General features: G+C 43.2%; 1 protein-coding gene and 1 pseudogene across 1 annotated transcript in view; both read left to right on the plus strand.

The window, feature by feature from the left end:
- Positions 1–26,265, plus strand: part of MGAT4C (MGAT4 family member C) — a 1,165,419-nt gene that overhangs the window by 844,243 nt on the left and 294,911 nt on the right. The gene's annotated exons all lie outside the window — the stretch shown is intronic.
- LOC144772322 (adenosine kinase pseudogene) lies at positions 7,643–8,736 on the plus strand (annotated as a pseudogene).

Below are 26,265 nucleotides of genomic sequence, written 5' to 3' on the forward strand. Positions count from 1 at the left end.
CCAACTCCAGTCTGTACAACAGTAGGGAAGGTGTTCGATTTTATATCCAGCACCTTCTGACCACTAGAGCAAGTCAATGTACTGACTTGCAGAGTAATGGCATGTGTTCTAACAACACGGTGGTTGTAACAACTGCTTTGTAATGGCATGGGGTGTTCCATTTTCGTGGTAAATGATGTTTACCCTTCATTCTGCAAAGCTTATAGATAGACTGCACCCATTTGCTAAGGGTGCTACCCAATGAACATCTGGGCTGCCAAATAGATGTCAAGTTTGCTGGTTCTCGGATGAATTATGTTCTAAATTTCATAATATGATAGCACCATCTTTACTTTGGATGCCTGGGTGATCACTTGTCTTGTGTCCTGTTGTGTTGCTGAAGCCTCAAATGAAGGAGCTCTCTGAAAGGCTACCTCACTGCGGACTTTGCTATTACATTAGACTCCTACAGCAACTCCATAAGACTGTTTGGTGTTGGCAACCAGGTATTGGAACTGCTCTCAATGGGTCAAGTGGATGACTGCTCCAGAAACACATAATGCAAAAGGACTCAAAGAGGCCACAGCTCTTCACAGAGGACTGCATCGTACAGGAGCACTAGCTGGAGAGAGACATGGTTCCTATAAGCCTTCTCTGAGGAACGTAAGGCCCCAAAACTGGCTAGAAAATCAATTCCAGGCGGTTGGGGAAAAGTGGATTTTGGTCATTTATTTCCACTTCTGGAAGACTGGGACATGGTGCAGAGGTAATTTGCAAGGCAGGCGAGTGAAACAAGCTTATCCCCACTCAGAGCTTCTATCTGCTCTGGAAACTGGCTCTGTAGGGACTCTCTGTCAATGTATCTGACCTCACCTATGCCTGCTCAGTTATAGCTTCCATCCTTGCCCACTCAAGGATTTTGAGAAACAAAAAAATGACTGTGTCTGGAGGTAAAACTAGGGCGGGTGGCAAAAATGTACCCAGTTGTGTCCCATTCAGATTTTTCCTGTCCAAACCAACAGCTTTAACATGAGCTTGACTTCTTTAGACCTTTAGAAAACCCCTTTGAGAATGTTTTTGATCTGTCATTTTAGTAGGATATAACCAGAACTCCAATTATGTACTTTATTTCTTGTGTTCTGCAAAAAGTACATGGAATAGACACACTTCAGAAAGGCCTCCCTGCTAGTGATCGTATTCTAATAAGAAGCAAGAAGCTTCCTTTCAGTTTTGTAGTATACTGGTCACTCCTTTATTGAGAGGAATTAATTATCCCCTAAAGAATGTTAAACTAATTTTGCAGTGCAGAGAGCTTATAAATGGACTCTGTGTAGATCCTCATTCTTCTGCTTGATCATGGAACTCCTTGGTGAACTGTAAAAGCCTTGAAATGTACACAACGTGTGTTCCCTTCTGGAGGGGGCCAAGCCTGGCAGTTTGAGATAGACCTGTCCCACAAGAAGGGGGGTTAATATTGATTTGCATAAGGCAAGCCACTGTCTAGAATGGTATGGTAGGCAAAGAATGACGGACTAAAATGAAGCACAAGCAACCACCGGTGGTTGAGATTAATTCAAACCATACTTCCATCATCTTATTGTTTGTTCCAGTTGACGCTCCAAGAACGATGGGTATGTCCAGATGTGAGCCCATAGCTCACTGTGCCCCATGACACAATGTATACCATAGTCTCAAATAGGCCAAAACCAGTGTAGGGCTCTTTGTGAATTTTCACAAACATTCAAAAACAATTGACACTGTTTTCTGAGAAGCGCAATAAAAAAAGGAGTGAAGACAGGATAACAAGAGCACCAATTAAAAAAACAACATTATAGAGAACCATACATTCTTTTATTTGCAATGAGTATGATGAGTCTGTGCCTTTTACAGAATGTATGCAAAAATAACAGATGATGGACAGAATGCTGAACAAATCAAACATTCACCGAAAGTCACAGATCTGGGTTTAATCCATCGCTTTTTTGTCACCACACTACCCCTGTTTGGAGCCAGCTACATATCAAAACAGTCTTGCCCTGCTCATCATGGGAACAGTCCAGCCCCACCTGCCAGACCAGGTTCTCCCTGGACCAGAAACAAGCATCCGGGACCAGTTTTTGGCTATCATCCTTCATCATCCAGGCTAGCTTGAATACAGTGGAACAGTGGGCACAGGACCCACGTCTGGTCATGCCCCTTCACTTAGGATGAAATAAGCAAAAACAACAGATGATGGATGGAATGCAGAACAAATCGACCATTCAACCCCCCCATCCCACCCCAACACCCGGGCAAGTTTGAATCCTGTGGCCATATGCAAATTAGTCCTGACCCTGCTCGTCATGGGAACAGTCCAGCCTGAACTGCCCCGTAACATACAAAAAAACTGTATTTGAGGAAAATGTTAAATGTATATTGTAAGTGGATTTTTGGCGAATTGTCTTATTAAGTGCCCATATATATAAAAAAATAGATAGCAGGACATTTCCAAGCATTCAAGTATTGCAAATTCCCCCAAAAATCAATGTTATTGTTTAATTATCCAATCATTGTTAGTCTCTTCTGCACTCCCTACGTCCCCCGACCTTTAGTCAGTTCTGGCGGCTCACCTTGATGATATATCTCTACAACTGTTAAATCTCTCTGCAGAGCTACATGACGTGACGGCCCTCTCGAAAAATCTTCTCACCATGCTCAGTAGTACTAATTGGCCCAGAGTCTCTACAGGTCATGGTGATCACATTGAACAATTTTTAGCCCCCACCATCTCGAAATCTATTCCCGCCCCAAATTCCCCACCCCGCACCAGAAGCCCTAAGCCCGACTTAGTGGCTACTGATCTTCAAAACCATCTCACGTCCTGCTCCCCTAGGTCCAATGCTAACCTGACCCCGCCGAGGCAAATACACTCCATCATTCCTAACCCGACTAGAGACCCTTCCCGCAACCTGAGATGTAGCAATTCTGACAACCTCACTAGGGTGACTATCAACCAGACTTCCTCCCACGCAAATCCGCCTAGTCTCAAGTGTGTGCTATTAAATTGCAGATCAGCTAGTAAACACGCCTCTGATATCTTTGACCTCATCCAGCACAACGATTTAGATATTATCATCCTCACAGAAACTTGGCTAAATCCAGCTTCTACTCCTATTTTAGACCTCCTAGTACCTCCCACTCATGATATAGTCAGGCTTGACAGAATTCTGAAACTGGGTGATGGTCTAGCCTGTATTTATAGGAATACTCTCTTGATTTCTCAGGTGGAGTCCTCTTCCCCCTCCTCCTGCGAATATCTCTGTCTCAACATTTCAAGTAAGAACCTATCAATCTGTAAATTTCACACCTTTTACCACCCACTGGGAGATAATCTCCCTTTCTTTGAGCACTTAATGGATATCATCTCGAGCAATGTCGACTCTGCAGTATCACAAATCTTCCTAGGGGATTTCAATCTGCACTGGTCCAATCACACTGACCCAGTGGTATCCTGCCTCACATCATTTCTACATGATAATGATTTATCACAGCTTTGAGACCAACCAACCCACACGAAAGGGGAAATCCTTGACCTTATCATCGCCAAGGATAAGACCATCTCCTTAGATTCCATAACTCATTGTGATCGGTCGGACCATCACAGCATCCTTTTCTATATTAACAGGGAGGTGATATTGAGGAAGGCTCAACCTGGTAAATCAAAGATTCTGAAATGAGATCTCAGATCAATTAACCATGACACACTGGCTACTCATTGTAAATCCGTCCTTGCCTCCCAAGCTGATCTGGTTGAGGTTCGATCTCTCACAGACCACTACAATTCGAGCATCGCCAAGATCTTGGACGACATTGCCCCACTCAAGCTTAAAAATATCTCATCAAAAATTTCCAAACCATGGTACAACGAAAACTTAAACTCTGAACATTGCAATGTTGGAGCAGCTGAAAGATCATGGCGTTCCAATCCTTTATCTGATCAACTAAAACTTCTGAGAGATGTCAGAGGCCTTTACAACAAACAAATCAAGAAAGCTAAGGTTGACTACTTCAGATTACAACTAGACCAAGCGGTAAATCGCCCCAAGAAACTATTCGAACTGGTCAAACAGAAATCTGTTACTGCTCCAAGCCTCTCTGATTCAAATGGCATCTTACCCTCTTGCAATGAATTTGATGCATTTTTCTTGGAGAAATCACGACTTATCTCCATTGACCTCGCCTCTAAGAAGGCCCTATTGCCCCCTTCATTAGCTGCCTCGCCCTCCGACTTCCTTGAAAAGCGTTTCCCGACCATCGTCGATGCTAAGAATAATGCCTCTTGGGGCTCCTTTTCCCCTTTTAGTGAAAAAGACATTGGAAAAATTCTCCAGACTATTAACCCAACCCGTCTAACCACTTTGGGGACCCGCTGCCTCCGGTCATCTTCAAGGAAATCAAGAGCGCTCTCATCCACACCTGGACCAGGATTGTAAATGCCTCCTTATCTCAAGGCTTGATCCCCGACTGCCTAAAAGCAGCTCAGGTCTCACCTATTCTAAAACAAACCAATGCTGACAAATCGGATCTCAATAACTTCAGACCTATCTCCAACATCTCCACCCTTGCGAAACATCTTGAAAAATGTGTCCAATCACAGCTCTGTGCTCAAATTGAGAATTACCAACTTTTAGACCATCATCAATCAGGTTTTCGGAGGGGTCATAGCACTGAATGGGCCCTTGTACACATTTTGTATGACATTCTGATAATGCTTGATAACAACGAATCCTGCCTCGTGATCCTCCTTGACCTTTCCTCTGCATTCAATACAGTCAATCATGACATCCTCCTATCCATCTTACAAAACAGACTGGGTTTCTCAGATCAGGTGATCCTCTGGTTCTCATCCTTCCTTCTACACAGATCTCAAAGATTCAAGTCAAACCACTCTCTCTCTCAGACCTCCCCAGTACTTATGGGGGTCCCCCAAGGATCTGCCCTTTCACCTATCCTCTTCAAACTTTTCTTGGAACCTCTCACTAATTTACTTAACTCAATGAACATTTTCTTCCACAAGTATGCTGATGACACTAAACTCTATTTGAAAATGTCATCCCCGGATAACATCATCACGCTAAATTATATCCTTATGTCGACTCAAAATTGGTTAACGGAGTAACATCTCCTGCTCAAAGCCTGCAAAACGGAATTCTTGCTCATCTCCCCGCCGAACCACACCCCCAAGATCGGCCTCTGGATGCCTCACCTCATGGCTCTCACCTGTACTCCGATCATCATAGACTCAGCTAAATCGCTCGGAGTCACCGTGGACAAACACCTGAATATGAAGACTCATATCAGCAACGTTTGTAAGGGAGCGAACCACTTGATGAGGACTCTCAGAATAATCAAACCCTTCTTGACACAAAAGGATTTCAAGCAGGTTGTACAAGCTCTTGTCTTACCAAGGTTAGACTGTGGCAGTGCAACTCTCTGTGGCCTTCCTAATTTTTGCCCTGGCTCCACTTAGGGCCTCGCTGAACTCTGCAGCAAGACTGATTAGAGGCTCCAAACGAAATGAACACATATCCCTAGTCCTTAAATCTCTCAACTGGCTACCCTGTGAAGCACGAATTCAGCTAAAGATTGCAATCCAGATGCACAAAGCCTCCACTACAATACTCCCACGTAACTAGTGCAAAAACTTGAATTATCATGTGAGGGGAGGGTATATAGAAGCGCCTCCACTCTCCTCCTGAAACCTATCATCCTCCGCAAAAGGAGAACGTGTCACCGAGCCTTCTCTGATGCTGCCCCTCAAATATGGAACTCTCTTGCTCCGGATGTACTTATGCTCTCCTCGACGACAGCCTTCAAAGTTGAAGCCAAAAGATTCTTAATGAGCAAATTATTGCCATAAGTGGATTGGGCACCTATAAGGTGTCTATCTCTTTGTTCCTCGCTCCATGGCACAACTAACAGTCATGGATGTATCCTCTGCATAATATTATACCTTATATTTGTAGCATTGTTTACCGTTTTTCCTGTTTTTCTCCTTTCCTCAATTACTATGTTTATTTCATGTTGTCTTCTCTACCAATTTATTGTAAAGCGCTCTGATATCCTTCGGGATCTTGTTCGCACTATATAAAACTTTATAAATAAAATAAACAAATAAAATAAATATGCAAAACATATATAGATGTTAAGTCAGAGAAAATGAAAATATTGGTGCATAGATGCAAGTTTCAGTAATTGTGCTGATAGTGAAGAAAAGGCATTATGTTTCAAAAACCCCTCTCCAACCCATTTAGTTTTATTGGCATATTGTAATTTTTAGTTGTTGGTTGTGATACTCCATTATCAGCGCGCACAATGGTCCACTTGCGACACTCTTGCTCAGTCCATAGATGCTCTATTGGCAGGACTGCTGCATCCTGTATCATAGCGTCCGTCAGGGAGGTAACATCATCACCACTGTTTGCGTGAAGTGGTTTCATTTCAGCCACAGCTGTCGCACTTGGATCGTAAACATGCTTCGTATTTTATGAGAATGAGCGAGAGAGAGAAAGAAAGAGAGAGAGAGAAATTAAGAGCGACAGAGAGAGTTAGAGAGAGACAAACAACTAGAAGCTCATCTTCTAAACGTTACAAAATAACAGACTGTACAATCCGTTACACCTGTCAAAGATGGAACATCTTTTCTTTCGTCTTCACACCGCCTCGTCAGCTCCCTCATTCTCTCTCTATCAAGTGTCAACTTCAACATTCCAAGTGCAACTAAGGAGCACGCGGAGGAATATACCACTACAGATACCAAGCTCTCTAAGAATAATGTCGGCTTACCCCTGCGCCAAGCGCACTTAATAAAGATCATAATCCTGAGAATACACACAAGAAAAAAAGAAGTGGCAACGTTAGGATTACACTAGACCCATCGGGGGGAAGTGAGTTGTGGATTGCGGGGGATCTGATACGGGGCAGTGGGAGAAGGGCAGAGGGATGGAAAGAGGAGACTCCAAGAGGAGTGAAGCGGGTGGGAATTTAGGAGCTAGTCAGCAGGTTAGGGAACAGGGAGTCAGAGATAAACTGGGACTTGAGGGAAAACAGGCTCTAGTCTGAGTGATGAGGGCACGAATAGGTAAGAGAGCAGTCTGTGAATAGGGTTAACACAAAAATCACAGAGAAGGGCATACAAGACAAGTCTAAAAGCTAAAGGGACAATCAAATTAAAGAAAAGAAAACAGACATAAAAGACTACAGAGAGGGTAAGATGCGTACACCTCCGCACTGACAGTGAGATAAGAGACACAGAGAGCCCAAGGCTCGCTGACGAGAGGGAAGACACGGGGGTCAAAAGGTGAACGGACGCTCCCTAAACATACTGTGCTAGGGATAGCGAGCCGGCAAGGGAGGCAGAAAGCGAGCAAAAGGGACAGACCCAAGAAAGAACAAGACACGTGAGCAGGGCAAAAGAAACAGTGGAGGGCAGAGATACATGAAAGAGGCAGCAGGAGGCAGTACCAGAGACAGCAACAGGCATGAGGAGAGCGTAAATAGAGTGCCAGTGGGTAAAAGGCAGCAAGAAGAGACAGACCAGAGGGCAGGGAAATACTGCAAAAGAGGGCCTAGAGGAGCAGATCCAGTGCTAACAGTTCAGGCCAGTTTCTGCACACACACAACCATGAGGATGGCAGCAGACGAGCCACAGGCCAAGAAGATCAACCCTGACAAAAAGGAGAAGACCAAGGAGGACGGTGAAAATCTCCTGTTTGGCATGGGAAACCCACTGTTGGACATCTGTGCAGGCAGTTGTGGACAAGGACTTCCTGGACAAGTATGGACTGAAAGACATTGACCTAGATCACAGCTGAGGAGAAGCATTAGGAACTCTTTGACGAATTTGTGAAAAAGTTCAACGTTGAGTACCATGCTGGAGGCTCCACGCAGAACGCTGTAAAAGTGGATGATACAGACACCACTCCGAGTTACCACCTTCTTCGGCTGCATAGGTGTGGATAGTTTTGGGAAAATTCCAAAGAAGAAAGCAGAAGAAGCCCGTGTGAATGAACACTATTATGAACCGAGCGAACAGCCCACAGGAACCTGCGCTGCCTGTATTATTGTGAACAACAGGTCGCTGGTGGCTATCTTAGCTGGAGCCAACTGCTATAGCAAGGAGAAACACCTGGATCTGGAGGAGAACTGAAAGCTAGTGAAAAAGGCTCAAGTGTACTACATTGCAGGTTTCTTCCTCACTGTATCCCCTCCTTCGGTCTTAAAAATTACCTCCCAAGTCTCTGAGAAGAACAAGCTTTTTGGGTTGAACTTGTCGACGGCCTTTATCAGCCAGTTTTTCAAGGAGCCTTTGATGCAAGTCATGCCTTACGTCGATATCCTGTTCGGAAATGAGACGGAAGCCCTTGCATTCAGTCAGGAGCAGGGCTTTAAGACATAGACATAAAAGAGATTGCCAAGAAGACGCAGGCCTTGCCCAAGGCGAAGAGCAATAGACCACGGGTTGTCGTTTTCACCCAGGGTGAGAATGACACCATCATGGCTACAGCGGACAAAGTGGTTGCCTTCCAAGTCTTAGAAATCGATCAACAGTTAATTGTGTACACAAATGGTGCAGGAGATGCCTTTGTTGGAGTTATCTTATCACAGTTGGTGTACAACCGCCCCCTTGAGGAGTGCATTCAAGCCGAACATTATGCTGCAAATGTGGTCATTCGCCGATCAGGTTGCACATTCCCAGAGAAGCCGAACTTCAAATGATACCATAGGCCCTACTGAGTTGATGACCTCCCCTATCAAGCCCATCATGCCAGCATTGAAACTTCTGTAATGCTCCTGTGTCTCACACTGTCTTCCTTTCTCACCTGATCTATGCACTGAGCCCAAACACCTCTTACTTGTCTTTCTCGAGATGGCAAACCAGGTGGGCTGCATTGGTCCCTCCCCCTCCCTGCTATCACCTCTCTCATGACAAAGGATCACTGCTCCCATAACCCTTCTAGGTGATGCATCGTACAAAACTCTCCAGCAAAGTGTTAGTCTGTGTCCGTTTATTTATTCCAAGTCATTGTTGTCCTTCAAGCATGGTCAATGAGATAAATGTATTTGGTGCTTTTGAGCCCTAGCCCTATTAACTCCTCTTTGATCTAAACCATATTTACATTAACTCAGTCTACAGTTTACCAATTAAAGGACATATTTATAGTGTATAAAGCTGAAAATGAGGTACAGAATTATTTATGCAGGCTACTTTTATCAGGATATGCCAAACAGGATAATGAATGCACAATTTCACACACATATCGTTACATTGAGGTAATTGGGAAAACATGCATTCTGGTTTTTTTAATTGTAGTTTTTGAACCAGAAACTCAACTTCTGTAGCAAAGAAATGTATGACTTTACTGGGTAATTTGATACTGACAAATAAAAGAAAATAAATTGTGACAAAAAAAGACCCATCGGGGGGGAAATTAAGATTACGTCCTCACTAAGATCATTTTTTAAAGTACTGGGGAGCCTAAAAAACACTTAGCCGGACATTTGGCTCAGGTCTGCAAGATAGCAGTCACAGCTTGAGGCACCACCAGGCCAGGACAATGCAGGATTTGCCTTTAGTAAATAGGTTCCTGGCTTTGTCAGAAGAGGCAGCAAGCTCCAAAACTACATCTAGAATAGAATTAGGGGCAATCCCACCCCAAGTAGAGGAGGGCACACAGCCACACCCCATGAGCCTGGAAAACATTGGGCAGCTCTTGCTCATACTCTCATAAGAGATTAAAAACAGATTTGCATTATCAGAAGCAAATCAAGCAACAATTTGTAAACTTTGTGGGATCCTTTAAATTAAATTAATGGATCTGACTGAAAGAATCAGCAACTTTGAAACATATATAGAGGCCATGAAAGAGAAAGTAGCTGGTAACAGTAAAGAGATTCAAAATCTCAAGGTGGGGGAGAAAGCACTCAGAGAGAAGATTGAAGTCCTAGAGAACAATTCCAGAAGGAATAATTTAAGGGTTCGCAATATTCCAGAAGGAAAAGAAGGAGGGAAACTGAAAGAATTTTTTGTAAACCTGATAAAATAATTCATATCAGCTGTCAGTGCACTAGATCTTCAACAGGACATACAGTGAGTACACAGGGATTCCTTCAAAAGAAATCCCAACAGAGATAAGCCTAGAAAGATCCTTATAAATGTTAGCACCTACTTGACCAAAGAAATTATACTTTCTGAAGCATTGAAAGCAGGCTCATACACAAAGGACGAATGGTCCTTCCGTATTCACTTGGACATAGCGAAAGAAACACAAAGTCGACAATGGGAGATAGCCAAACACATACAAGAGCTCAAGTCTTTAGGATCCACGGTTCAACTAAAATTCCGAGTCACATTAAGAATAATGTGGAATAACAAAATGCGCAATTTAAAAGTGGCAGCAGAAGCTGATACACTAATAAAGCAAATAAAAACACAGCATTAGGCTAAATGTCCTTAGGCAAATCAAGGACATATATTTAATCCGGAGAGACGAGACCTGATGGGCATGTCGAATTGCCCAGTTTGGTTAAAGGGAGGGTTTCCCTGGGTGGGAGGGGGAAGTTCAGGGGGGGCATGTCACATTTGATATAAATAGTAGAAAAGGAGTACACCGGGTGGGGAGCAAGTGGGAGAAAATAATAAAAAACACACAGCTCCTATATGTGACAAACAAATATGGGATTGGGGCATTGGAGTCGGGTGGTCCCTGGAAGATAACCACTTCAAATAAGATACACAGCCTGAAGGTTCTAACCTGGAACATAAACGGCCTAACGGCCTAAGGGTACCTGTAGAAGAAGAAGAGTTCTTCAATTTTTAAAAAAATCAAACAATGACACCATAATGTTACAAGAGACACACTTGCACCAGGAGGAGTTGGAGGGAATAATTAAGGGTCACAGATGGATTAACCAGTTTGCATGCACAAACCCAAACTGTAACGTGAAAGGACTGGCAATTCTGATAAAAAGCTCAGCCCAAGCCAAATTAATAAATATGACCACAGACCCCAAAGGGAGATAGTTATTTGCCACGGTTAGAATTAATAGCATAAAATATTCTCTGATAAGCTATTACAGTCCAAACATAGATGACCCAACTCCGCTTCAGGAACTTGTCCAACAATTATTAGATATCGGGAATGTTATCATAATGGTGGGAGATTTTAATGTATTACTAGATCCTTCAATAGACAAATCCTTCCCCAGGCCAACGGTTAATACACCTAAAATGCGGGATTTTACCCAGAACTTAATAAATAATTTGGGCTTGATAGATCCCTGGAGACACAAGGCAGGCAGGAATACATATCATAACAGGAAATTTGGTCCACCGCTCGTATAGATTATTTTCTGATTTACACTAGATTAAGGAACACAATTAAGGCAGTTAACCATCAACCAGAAAATGTATCAGACCACTCCGCAGTAAAACTAGAGCTATCTCTGGATTGTGGTGTAACAGTGTCTAGATGGACAATGGACAGGTCCCTATTAGAGGAGCAAGAGATAATAACTAAGCTGAAACAGGATACCTTAGATTTTTTTGGGCTAAATAGGGACTCTGCCCCATTACAAACAATTTGGGATGCCTTCAAATCCTTTATTTAAGGGAGACTGACTAACTATGCAGTGCATAGGAGGGGAGAAAATAACAATAAAGTAAGGGAGATAGAAATTAAAATATCCGTCTGGCATAAAGATTTGTATAAAGTAGATGATCCCGTTATAATAACAAAAATACAAATGTAGATGGACAAAGCTAAAAATGAGTTAACTGAGCACCTGGATAAGGTAGTTGAAAAAAATGGAATGCTAGTAAACTCGCACATTACGAGCATGGCGAAGGCTGTGGGAAATTACTGGCCCGGAAGGCTAGGGGTGATATGGTTAGGAGCTTAATTTAAGATGTAGTATTGGAAGGAACTGGTGAACAATGTCAAGATGATCAGGACGCTGGGAAAGCGTTCACTAGTTTCTTTCAAAATTTATATAGGGAAGACTGTCTAGTGACAGATGAATTGATTAACGCCTGGTTGCAAAATTACCCCTCACCAAAACTTGCACAAGACAAAGAGAAATCCCTCAACAAACAAATTAGCTCTGGAGAAGGGCTTAATGCCATCAAACGATTAAAAAAGGGGGAAATTCCAGGGCCAGACGGAATACCGAGTGAGCTATATAAAGTCCTGGCAGACGAAAATACCCCGGTATTGACTAATTTATTCAACACAACATACAAAGATGAAGCTCCTGTCCCAGAAACATGGAATGATGCTATAATAACACGTATTTTAAAACCAAACAAACCCCCCAAAAATGTTAATCATACAGGCCGATATCTTTGTTTAATAATGATTATAAGATATTCAGAAACATTTTGGGCAAAAGATTGGATGGAGAAATGGGAGAGTTAATTAATATATCTCAAAAAGGGTTTATGGAGAATAGACAGTTACACAACCTTGTTCATGATCTGCTGGGTGCTATAGACTTGGCAATAGATAAGAATCTCCCCTTAGTTATTATGACAGTCGACGCCGCAAAGACATTTGACAGGGTGAGCTGGCCCTCTCTATATGCAATCATAAGACAAAATGGGCTAGGGAACAAGTTTCAACATGCAATAAAGAACATGTATAGTTGCCCTTCGGCGTGAATTACGTTTCCCTTAACCCACATCCGAAAATAGAACGTGGTACCCGGCAAGGCTAGCTACCCTTTATCCCCTTTATTGTTTAATTTATATATTGAGCCCCTGGCAAGAAGAATCAGGGTAGAACAGAGAATGTTACCATTCCGATACAAAGATTGGGTTAAGAGAGAGGTCTTTTATGCAGATTATTTACTGATTTATACAAAAGATCTTACAAGTGCCGTCCCTATCATCTTGCACATGCTGAAACATTTTGGGAATGTACCCGGTTAATGAGGAAATAACAGAGGTAATGGCCTGGAATACACCACTAGATGCATGCCACCATGGAACAAGTTAAAAAAAAGAAATCAGGGACTTAGGAGTCCAAGTGGTAAAACACCTGGAAACATGGCCCAGGTAAATTGCTCAAGTCTTATGAGGGAAACCAAGAGGTTACTAAAGCTATGGTCTCATCTCCCCTTAACTACCATAGGTAGGACCTACTTAATCAAAATGATGATTCTACCCAAGTTCACCTTTATATTTAATGAGTTACCCCAACACTTTGAGACCAAGTGGTTTAGGAAAATACAAGGGGAACTGAGCAGTTTTGTATGGGCTAATAAAGATGTAAGAATTGCCTGGAAAAAGCTACGTAAGAAAAAAAATGGACGGTTGAGTAGCTTTCCCAGACTTTCAGCTGTCTTGTTGGGCTTTTCAATTGAAAAACTTTAGAGTATTTTTAACGAACAACCATCAGCAGGTCCGGCACTGTTAAGGAGCTCTAACTAAAGATTTGGCAGAATAAGGAAGCTGTTTCCTCTTTAAATTTGGCCACCCCAAATGGATGTATGACATTACAACGCATGCTTTTACCACGCATGCCTTTACATCGCAGTTTTTACAACGCATGCTGTTGCAACTCATAGCGTTAAGGGGCGCTGGATAGTGAATAGTTTAATTTACTATTCCAACTCCAGTACCCGTGGATAGTAGGGAAGGTGTTGGATAGTAGATTAAATCTATTCCCTATCCTAGAGCGCCCCCCAGCGCTATGCGTTGTAATGACATGCGTTGTAATAGTTGCGTCGTAAAGGCTCTGCATGGTAAAAGTTGCGTTGAAAAGGATGTTCCCCACCCCAAATATTTCAAAAAGGTGTGGCTAAGAGTGTTGATTGCAGCATGTAAGTTATGGATACAGGTCAGGAGAATCCAAGGTATGTCTTACCATAGCCAAATGGCCCCAATCTGGAAATCCCCTGGAACCCCTCTGTGCTTCTTAGACTCACTAGGTCAGCTGATGGATGAGGACAAGTCAATCTCTTGGGACTATCTGGCGCAGAAAACAAATAATAGGCTGTCTAAGTTTAAATATTTGCAATAAGCAAGCTGGGTTCGAGATCAATTTAATGTGGGATTCACCACCGACTGGGAGGAAATAATCTGCAGAACCAACTCTCAAAAAAAGAGGGGGCTAAATGGTATTGGATCCTGGCTCAAGAAGAAGATGACCCCAACCCCTTTGCCGGAAGAAAGGTGGAAAGAAGCCCTACCTGCAGCAGACTTAACCTCTCTCTGGCAAGTGTCTATAACTACACTTTGGTATTTTGTTAGATGTGCACCCTTAAGAAGAAATTATCTGTTTAATTTATACAGAGCTTACTGGTCCCCTAAGAAAGTATCCAAAATGGGAGAAAAAATTAAGTCCTGCCCGAAATGTGAATTTGCGAAGGCAGATGATGTACACATGTTCTGGCAAGGTCCAGAAACTCAAGCTTACTGAAGAAGTGGGTAAGGTCTTAACGGCTATTATGAAAAAGGGAATAGAGATAAGCCTCTCTTTTATTATATTTGGTGTTTTAGAGGGAGCTGGATTTAAAGGGAGGAATAGAAAACTGCAAGAGCAACTTTTATTAATCCTGGTAATAATAGCAAAAGGGGGAAATCTGCATTAATGGGGTCTCTAGTACCCTGCCCAGGTTGGCTAAATTCAGCGAGGCACATAGGTAGACTGGACTGCATAAACGGGTCCAAAAAGAGGGTTAGTATCTGGGAACCCCTGGCATCTTACTTTTCAAACCATCACCAGGCAATAGTACTTTAAAGGTCCGAGGATTAAGACATCTTCATCCAAGGAGAGGTAGGTTGGGGTGATCCCACAACCTCTAAAACTGTTCGAAGGAAGGTGTATCAGGGGGAGGTAAGGCCCAGCAGGCTGTGGGTTCACAACTCCAGAAACTGATCATACACTTCTCGTTTGTCACATATGAGGACCAACAAAGAAACCCAAACAGGAGTGAGAGCCTAATATGGATATCACCTGATAGAAGCAGTTATTGATCCCACCTATAATTAAATATCATCAGAAGAAGTGCAGCCCAGTTTGACATCTCTTGATGCTGTAAAAATAGTATTGAGAGTGTTTATAATATCGAATACTGAGCAATGGGAATAAGGACATAGTTTTATTGTTATAATAGTGTTCTAATATCCCTGCATGCAGGAATTAATTTCTTATTTCATGTGCGTAGTAACATCAGACCCGGCCTTATTAACAAAAGAATGGCACTTGTCACTGGTAAAAACAAATTACAGGTGACTGGTGACCTTCTGTCCACTTCAGCATGTGCAGCTGCCAAGGCCTCTGACAGCAGAGACTGGACGCTCTGAGCGAATCACCTGATGGGGCCTCTGACTTGGAGATGCCATAACAACTACTTCTTCTGCCATGTTCTCTCAATGGAGAAGCCGTTATTCCAATCACTGGAGAGGCCATGCAACATACCTATAGTCCACGCATTTAGACTATCTTCCTGCCACACATCTCATAGAAACAGCCACACAAACTGCCTCTCCATATGAGGCTGACAACTCATAAGAAATAACTTATCTGTTATACCTATCAGCCTTAGGGTGACCTTAGCCCAGACTTTTTGCCTCCCTCCTCCATTGTTTGCTGATACTGTTTTTGGTGGCTTTCTGACTCTGACAAGTGCATTTGCTCACTCCTTTAAACATTATAACAGAGGCTTATCCCTAATTGGCATATTAAATCTTCTTATAAGTTGCTATTAAAGCTGTAATACATGTACCCAGGGCCTATAAATTAAATGCTACAAATGGGCCTGCAGCACTTACTGTGGTACCGACTTTTGTAGCCCTTTAAACATGTCTTAGACCTGCCATTGCAGCCTGTGTGTGCAGTTTTAAGACTACCATTTTGGCATGGCAAAATAAACCTTATGCCAAGCCCACACCTTCTTTTTTAATACATATATGTCGCCCGTAGGGTAGGTGCTGGATAGCCGAGAGGATGGGGTGCAGTGCCTTTATGTGTCCATGAAAAACTCTTAAATGTGTGTTTCACTACTGCAAGACCTACCTCTCCCATAGGATAATATTGGAGTTACCTATTACATTTGATAAGCTGTAATTTCTATTTGGGAGCAGGTAACCAGTTCATCTTTGGTACCATTGGAATTATAACGAAAAACTCCAACTTATGGTGAAGTCAGTTTAAGTTACAATTTTGAAAATGTCTTTTTTGTTCATTACTTTTAGAAAGTTGGCATTTTCATGCCTTAGCCATTTAGTGCCTGTAGCCTGTCTCTGGGCCACATGACCAGGTGTAGCTGACAGTTGAGCTTTGTGCATTCCACCTAGCCAGCCACACAGTATAGAGAGCTTAGGTGGGCCTGGGTGGGCCATCACCAGCAGGATGAGAGGGTGAAGCTTGGCACAGCCCTGCTTACACTTGAATAGGCTGTGTCCTGCTTCCGAATAAAAGGGCTGCATAGCTCCTGTAATTTGTCTGGAGCCATGGCAGGAAAGGCAGGATACCTGGGGACTTCAAACAGAAACCACTAGACACTTTCCCAACTTCCAGAGGGTGGGCACCAAGTTTAAATATTGGATCAATCAATCAGGAGCTTGTATGGCATGGGGAGACAACCATTACGACGCGGTTTTTACACCGCGGTACCATTACAACGCGTCAATCACAACGCAAGTCATTACAATGACTTGCGCTGGATGGCGCTATGTACTAAGGAATTGCATGAGTTACAATTCCAACACCTTCCTCACTGTAACGTAACGTAGGCTGTAACGTAGGCTGGAGTTGGAATAGTAAATCATATTATTCCAAATCTAGTGCCTCCAGCGCAAGTCGTTGTAACGACTTGCGTTGTGATTGACGCGTTGTAATGGTACCGCTGTGTAGAAACCGCGTTGTAATATCATACATCCATGGCATGGCTACTCACCCATGAGGGTCTCAATGTAATGAGGGGAGGGCTGCTGATCCTTATGGGCGTGGAGTCTCAGTCGAAGAGCCAGGTCTTAAGATCCTTCCTGAACTGCGTCAGCGACGGGGATTGCCTGAGTTGGAGGGGCAGGGTGTTCCAGTACTTGGTGGTGAGGTAGGAGAAGGATTTTCCTCCAGTTCCGGTCTTGTGAATCCATGGTATAGGGGCCAAGGCACGTTGGGCAGAGCGAAGTTGTCTGGTGGGTGCATGGAATGAGAGGCGATGGTTTAGATATGCTTAACCTGCCTCGTGGAGAGCCTTATAGGCATGAGTGAGGTGCTTGAAGGTGATTCTCTTGTTGACTGGCAGCCAGTGGAGTTGACAGAGGTGTTGTGTTATGTGGGTGTGGCCAGGGATTTCGAGGACCAGTCTGGCTGTGGCATTTTGAATGCTCAGTAGCTTCCTGGGCTGTTTCTAGGTGACGCTGGCGTAGAGTGCGTTGCCATAGTCAAGTCTGCTGGTGATGAGTACATGGATGACCGTCTTACTGGATTCCTTGGGGATCCATCTGAATGTCTTTCAAAGCAGGTGAAGCATGTGGAAAAATGATGAGGAGACAGTGATGATCTGTCGTTCGTTATGAGTGATGAGTCCAGTGTGATGCCGAGGACACCACTTCTTCAGTACAATTATGGACCTGTGGATACTCTGTGAGGAGGAAAGAATTCTGTGCTGCTAAAAGGACTGCCACAATGCTGAACTGCTGCCTTGAAGGACTGTTGCCCTGTTGTGCTGACCTGCTGTCCTCCTGACTGAGTGAGAAGGACTGGACTTACATTTGTTGAACCTAGGACTCCAAAGTGGCTCCAAGGGCTAGTTGGCTGGCCTCCTACACAAGCCACAGAGTCAGAAGGTTCCAAAAACCTTGACTCAGCAACTGGATTCTGACATCTGTGAGTCTACCCTGCCAAGTTGTGCCATCCCAGGTTTGGACCCTTGGTAGTGGGCTTAAGGTGTTCTACCACCCTCTGTGGATCGAATGAAACGATGCACCTCCTCTGCAGGGTGGCGCCACTCCGAGCAGAACCAATGCATCACCATTGCTGCATGGGTTAGAACCATCGCAATGACCTGTGACACATTGCTGTCCCCTCATCAGAATTGCTACTGTGCAGCACATCCTTGGGGCAGGCCCTCGTATCCCTTTTCAACAGCAGGCTCAACAACAATGCCTGATTCTGCATCACAGTCTCACATCACCCGACTGCATGACACATCCTTGATGCTCGACTTCACATTGCAAGTCCTTGTCCAAGGGATCCCAGATGATGAAACAGGACCTCGCATCGCAGCTCTGCTGCATCTCAGAACCGACACATCGGTTCGGCTGCGCAATGAACCTTCGACACGGATCATCGCAACACTCTACAAACCAAGATTTTAGGGTACTCTGTTCAGTGGGCCTTACTGGGTTTCCTATAGCCAGCCCACGCTCCATCGCAGTCAGCAGGAACTTCAGACATTGTCCCAACCCAGCACAACCAGATCTCCACAGTTGGCGCTTTACGCCTTCAGGCACTATTTTCACTGAAATCTTTAAACTTGCATATCTCTGGTTCTACTGATCGAATGTTTGTCAATTTGGTCTTGTTTTATTTATTAAAAATGACTCTATTTTTCTAAATCTCTTGTGGGATCCTTTTGTGATGTGGTTCCACTGTGTTACTGTGTTACTGTTTGAAGTGTTGAACAGATACATTACACATTACATCTGAGTTAGGCCTGACTCTTCAGTGCCAAGCTACCCGAGTGTTAACCAGAGGTTAATTTAGGGTTTGCTTGTGCTCACCCTCAGAAGCATTGTGGTTGCTGCTTGAGAAGGATTTCACCCCCCAACCAGTAACCCAATGTCTTACAATATGCCAACAGGAAATATTATAAGGAGTCCCATAGCTTTATAAAGGCACTTGGTCTGAAGTCCTATGGCTTTATATGATCACAGACCTCCTTAGATATTTGCAACATCCACTTGGAAAATACATTTCCATGTACAATTGGGGATATTTGTTATCATATATTAATATGTAGCCCCTGAAGTCAGATATGTTGACTGTCTGGTTGTTTTTAGCAGTTATGCTACTGCACCTAATAAAATAAGTATAGTGAATCTTTCAGACATAGGCTACAAACACTGAGAGGGAGAGGGAATGGGATATGACTTCATCCTAATGCCCCCGTATTTCAATGAACAGGAGCATTCTGACATGAGTCCTGAAGTCACATACCAAATGCACCAACAGCACTCCACATGTGGCCATCATTGTGCTAAAGTCACATTGGAGGTGGGACTGGTTCTCCTCCTGTGCTGTTTGACTATCTGCAAGCAGTCCCTCTGTGGCAGTGCTAGATGTGAGCCGATGGTTCCAGGTGTGGCCCACTGGCACTCATTTTTGGTAACAGACATTTATGTCTCCTCAGCAGACATTGACCCAAAGCAATAGAGAGAAAAAACAACAGGCGGGAAGAAGGAGGAAGACAAAGGCAAAGAAAAAAAGTGACAAAGGGAGAGAGGAGGCATGAAAAGAACCTGAAAGTGTGCAATATAGTGGCAGGAAGTGTCTTGTGGAGGATGAAAGAGGTGGAAATGACTGTGAAGCCTTGATATTCGGCACCCTAATTTTGATAGCGCTTAGCATGACCGCCCATCATTACATTTTATAGACCCTCCATTATTTGTATCTCCAGTCCATCATCATCAACCCCTTTAGGGACAGCTTTTGTCTGTAATTCTGGCAATTGAAGTGACAGCCTTGGACTAAACAGACCTTTAAGTACCCACGCAGCCCCCACTGCTTAGAGGAGTAATAGAGCAGTGCCAGTCCCATCTGCATGTGTTCCCCTGTGAGAAGCCACAACGTCTACAGAACGCACCACAGCTTTACTACTGCAGGCTTGGAAATCACAGAGGAGGAGAAAGCATTTCTTGTAACAAAATGCAGGAATTTCTGAGATCCAGTTCCCAATGGTGTCCCCATCACTGTCTTAAAGCATGATACATTACTGTGGAGCCAGATACTGAGGTCTGTCTACAACTGTATAATATTTTCAAGTTCGATCCCTATTTCCTGGCAGGGGGCCATTATTCAAACCCTTATATATAAAGGCCCCCAAATGTGCTCCAGTTAACTACCGCCTGATAGCTCTTCTGGACGAGGATGGCAAATTACTTCCCTATTCTCGTAGGGGCAGATTTATGATAACTGGCGCATCCCCAGGGATGCGCCAGTTATTTTGCGTCGCTGCTCCGCCACCCATGGTGCGCCGCATTTACAATGCGGCGCACCATGGGGTAAAAACGGCACAGATGTGTGACGCATCTGTGCCGTAAAGGTGGTGCATTGTTGGAGTTGCGTCGCAAGCGCGACGCAGCTCCAGCAAGGCTCGGGGGTGCCCCATCTTTACAATGCTGCGCCAAGACCTACGCCTGCTTCAAGCAGGTGCAGGGTTTTGACGCAGCATTGGCCTGAAAGTGACTGAGTGAAATCTTATAGATTTCACTCAGCCACTTTTGCGAGGCGCACCTGCCCCGGAACGCCCACCCTGCGGTGGAACGCCCACAAGTGGCGCAGGGCTTTACAACGTGACACATCTGCCTAGATGCGTCACAATGTAAATGGGTCGTAGGGATGCGCCACGTTTACGCCGCAGTTGCGTGACGCAAACGTGGCGCATTCGCAACATAAATCTGCCCCGTAGTATCCTTCTTATGGAATGGGCTACCTTAAACAACCTTCTGCCAGTTTTTCAAACAGGTTTCAGACCCAGTTGCGCAACAATTGGCAATATTACGTTGTTAATCCTCCTGATCCGCAAGGCATTACATCAAATCTAATCCATAAACATCTCCTTTGTATATTTATCTGCTACATTCCTTAAGGTAAACCTAAATCTACTATGGTTCAAACTCTCTGCTTTGGGTATCTACGGTGCTCTTTTACAACTCAACATGTCGCTCCACTCAAACATTTGGTTACAGGTAAAACACCTGAGAAAGAGGAACATTTTAATTAAAATTAATTAGCAAAGCTGGTAATTTGCTTCGGATATTAACATGAAAACACACTGCAAGATAACACGTAGTCAAAACATTCAAAATGCATTAGGCAGGCATATTCACTGCTAGGCCTCTGTTATATTTCTCTTACACTAATAAAAGCTTCAGTAATTGCTGAACTATGCACAAATGTATTTGATAGCTTAACCTTAAAGTGACTTTCTTAGAATCTTCGTCATTACTGCAGAATGTTCCAGTTGTATAAAATGTATTATTTTGTTTAAGCTACATGCTCTTGTTTGCACCAAGCTTAAACTTCCTATTTATGTAGTTTTCATATATTATTGAATAGCAAATTGAATATTTTACTAATAACTCTCACTTACGTGAAAGACAAAAGCATTACCTAACTAGAAATCTGCAAGTAAATGTTTCTGCCTTTAGTATAGTTCATTGTAATGCAGTGAAACATTCAATAAATGATAGAATAGACTCTGCATTAAGATTCCCTGGGAACCAAGGTTAACGCTTCCAAGGAAGAACAAAGCCTGCTCACAATCAAAAGGTGTGTTTCCATTGGTCTGAAGTGATAAGACTTGCAATAATGTTGTTTACTTGTATTCTGTGTTTTATATTCGTGCATGTTTCTAGCTAGAATAGGGACTTAGGCTGGAGGCTTTCTTCTGAGGAGATGCTCCTAGCCTCTCTTGGAAAATGTTAACCACCCTTCTTGTCCCTGACGATTGTAGCTACTGCTGCACCTGCTGTCCCTTATTTTCCCTGTTGAGGCTTTATTTGCATAGATTACCACTGCAACTTTATGCTTATATTCTTTGGATATTGAAATTCGATTGAGTTTCATAGACAGACTGTTCTTTATGGGGAGTTTGACTACCTAATTAGATCTTAAACTTCCATGCTCTTTTGATCCCATTCTTTTCTCAAAATGTTTACAGGTGCTATTGGCTTTTAATTCTGGACTTTTATTTAGAATAGGGATTAATTATTAAATGGAACCTGTTTGTAATGTTTGCATTAGTGATGACTCCAACCATATTTCTCTTGATACATTTCTGTAAACAGATTATACCTGCCTTACTAATTTAATAAAAAGATCAAAGAATGTTACTAATCGCTTTATGTGAATAAATGGCTTTCCCTTTAAGAAGCAGACCAGGAATTTTCATTGAAAACTTGAAAAATGGATTGTCGGAAACATCAGCCACCCCCAAGTACCTGGGCTTTTTTTTAGTACTAAATTGTCCTCCTTGCAACACCTGCAGAAACTAAAATCTGCATCCTCCATAGTAGCCAAATCCTTGAAAAGGTTTACCCAGTTATTAGGATGGCCAAAGCATTAAGTGCCAAACTTTTTCAAGTCTCATACTATGCTGCACTAGTTCTCAAGGTGAAGCAAATGGACAAATTAGAAACAATTTGTATGCAAAGTGCACAGTTATTGAATCTTCAATATTCAACTTGTCATATCATGAGCCGCCTTGAACTATATCTTCCTTCTATTAAGTATGCCTATGTATCCCAAAATAATGATTACTTTTGTGATTGTGCTAATTCCAGCAATGGCTCCATGAGGGGTCTGATTTGTCAAGAGCTGCCGTGCAGCCCTCTGCCAGACACCATACTCTTGGGGAAAAACCATTGCAGCTCTACTAAGTGAACACAACCTCCCGCCTATTGAGGACCTGCTGATTATGCCAATATTAACCAATAAAAACACCCTCCGTAAGGGATTACAGAGTCGCTCTGGATATCCATCCTGCTCAGGGTGACAAGATACCCCCACATAGAGTTCTTGATCGAATCATACTTTTCTTCCAAGCTCTACTATCAGGGCTGTCTCACAGCATTATAGGCCCCTGGGAAAAGCAGTGCACTGGGCCTTGCCTACACAAGCACTCACAGGAATACAAATATTTAACAGCAAATTAGTGTTAAATTCTGGTCTACAGGGGACCCCTATGCTTGAGGGGCCCCCGGGCAACTGCCCAGCGTGCCCATGCGTTAAGATGGCACTGACTAATAAATTGATCCCACCCAGGAGGCTGCAACTAAACAGAAATTCTTAAGGTTTCGACTTCTCTATATTTCCTGAATCAGTTTGACAGCTCTTGTAGTATCTGTCACAACTACAATGAAACTTTAGAGCACAATGTATGTATCTGTTCAAGTTTAAGTGACATTTGTAGCAAGCATTTATTACCAGCTTTTAGAGAGTTTTCGCTATGGAGAGTAAGAGAAACAACTAGGGCGTGCTTTGTGCTACAAATCTTTACCACGATTGGGAAACTGATGAAAACTCTGGGCATAGTGTAACCCCAGCTAGAGGACCATAGCAGTACCGATCCAGACGTTTAACTATTTTATTCTTGTGAGCAATTGTATCTATGGCGTTTGCAATATTCTTTTTTCTTTATTTTTCATCTTAGATCACCTTGACTGCACTAGGTAGTTCATTTTTATTTTTGTTTTGATCTTTCACTGGTTTTTATTATGATGAATTTAAATTTACACAATGAAACTACTCCACACATACTGCAGGAACTGTGATCCTGACTGCAAATGGACTGGGGTGTAGAGACGATGTTTAAAATTACAAGACATTTCAACAAACACAGTGCATACACTTCAAATCAACAGTAAGTATGAGCCCAATTAATGGGAGGGGGGTGCACTGTTCTTATAGGAATGCTTAGCTGGTAATACAATCACTTCAGATGTTTGTTCCTACCTGATGGTCGCTGATTTGAATTCCTTTCAATACAATGAGGAAAAATGGCTTTAAAATAGTAGTATGACCTCAGCCTGTGACAAAAGCAGTGTGGATATACAAGTCAAAAAATTGGAGAAAAGAAATTACACACAGTATAAGATAGTCAGCTGCAGTTTAAGGCAATTATTGTCAAAGCGAATAGGTTTCATCTTTGGGACCTATTGGCACTGTGAATGCCTTTTGGCAATGCTCTATAGCATCAAGATTTTCCTCCAGTGCTGGCAACATCATCAAAATAACTACATTCAAAAAGGAAAAGGTGTGATAATGCAACTGCTGCTGAGAGTCGTGTAATTTCACTGGTGCACAAATGTGTGATGATTTAGAGTGAAGCAGAAGAAGCATACAAAGTGCAAGAAGGATCCAACAGTCACAACATCACTAGGGCATAGCACACGAGGGTGAAAACAACATAGAGTGAGAGGGCAGGTGAGATGTTCACCAGAGAGCAACACAGGGTGCACGAATAGGCATTTGATGGGAAAAGAGGGGGGGCAGAAGGAGAGAATGGAAAATCCATAAACTCTAATGGGGTCCTTAACCAAAAAGAAAGAAAAAAGTTCCCTAAAAGTGGTCAATGGAAGGATAGAATCCAACCATTCTAGACCATAATTTAACACTAATTTGCTGTTAAATATTTGTATTCCTGTGATTGGTTGTGTAGGCAAGGCCCAGTGCACTTCATTGCCAGGGGGCCTATAATGATGTAAGACAGCCCCAATAGTATTGCCTGGTAAAAAAGTATTATGCGATCAAGAACTCAGAGTGATGGTTACGAGGCTATGTTCTAGGGGAGTGGAAACCCAAGAAGGACAAGCTGGGACAAAAGCCATTGAATACGAAGTTAGCAAATTTGACTGGCAATAAAGCTAATCAATGGAAAGGAATGGAGGGGCTGTAAGCCCCTGTAAGATCTTGCTCTGTCAGGTAGACTCAACCTACAAATGCACAGCACATAGTATAAGATAGGTTCACCAGCACATTTTATATCTGACTAACTAATTTCTTTAAGAAATTGAATTACTGGTTGAGGGGGATGAAACTCTTCTAAAGCAGCAACCACAATTCTTGTCAGTGTGAAGTCACAATCAAACTTCAAATTATCCTGTGCTCCACCTCTGGTAGCTTGCTACAGAGTAGTCAGGCTTAACTTAGAGGAAATGTGTAAATAATGCATGCAGTGCTTCAAACAGTGATAATGTGAAAACATAACCCAAGAAAAAATCCAACACCAAATTAGAAAAAAAGAGTAAGATTTAATAAATAAAAAAAGACCGAAATGACACAAATTAAATCAGTGGAACTGAGGTTATGTAATTTTAAAAATGTCCAAGAATATAGTGCCAAAAAGCACAACATGCTAACTGTGGTTATCTAGTCCTGCTGGACCAGGACAAAGTCACAAGTTCATGTTAAATGAAATTGTACATGGGCTGGCAACAGGGTCCCTGTTAGGCCTGCTGATCAAGAGTACCTTAAATCCTGGTTGCGGAGTATTGCGAGGTCCCATGATGAGGATGTGTCGCGCAGATGAGGCGATGCGAGGTACAGGTTAGAGATGCGTCGAGCAACATTGTTCCTGGGGAGCTGTGAGGCTGCGATGTGAAGTCCTGTATTGTCATAATGGTTGCCATCGATGAGGGGCTTGTGATGCAAAAGCCTGCACTGGGCATGCATCACGCAGAGGCGGTTCTGATGGGGCTGCGGGCTGCGAGAGTTCTTGCATCAGAGGAATGCATTATTTCTACTTGAGGTGGCGCTTCACAATAGAGGAGATGCATTGGCCATAATGGATTCACAGATGGGCTAACAGATCACCTTCAGACTTGCTTCCCAGGGCCCAGGACTGAGGGGGCACCACTTGGCAGGGTAAGACCCACTGTTGCAGAGTCCAAGTTCTGGTTAAAAGTGTCTAGCCCTTGGAGTCACTTTGGTGGTCCTGGGTACAGGTAGCAGGTCCAATCCTTCTCATGCAAGCAAATGGGCAGCAGGGTAGCAGGTCAGCTCAGCAGGGCAGAAGTCCTTCAGGACAGCAGTCCAGCAGAGTGTCAGTCCTTTCAGTAACACAGCAGTCATTCTTCTTGGCAGAGTCTTCCCCATGTCCAGTAGTGTACTGAAGGGTTGGTGTCTAAGTGCCAATATTTATACCTGGTGCCTTCTTTGAAGTGGAAAAAATCTCTGATGGATTCCCTTTGAAGTGCTCAGGTTTCCTACCTCCCCTGCTCTGGCTCCAGACTAACTACAGGGATTATGACATCATATGTATTAAGGCAAGACACAGCCTATTCAGGTGTGAGTGGGGTTGCGTCCAGCTGCCTCCGTCCTGCCCTTGATGGCCCATCCAGGCACACATAGGTTTCTTTTGTGTGTGGTTGTCTGGGAGGAATACACAAAGACAAATTGCCAACTACGCCTGGTCATGTGGTCCAGAAACAGGCTGCAGACACTAAATGGTAAAGGCAGAAATATGCCAACTTTCTAAAAATGGTATTTTCAAAATTGTAATTCAAAATGTGAC

This window comes from Lissotriton helveticus, chromosome 1_1 (assembly GCF_964261635.1).
Source record: "Lissotriton helveticus chromosome 1_1, aLisHel1.1, whole genome shotgun sequence".
Taxonomy (NCBI): Eukaryota; Metazoa; Chordata; class Amphibia; order Caudata; family Salamandridae; genus Lissotriton; species Lissotriton helveticus.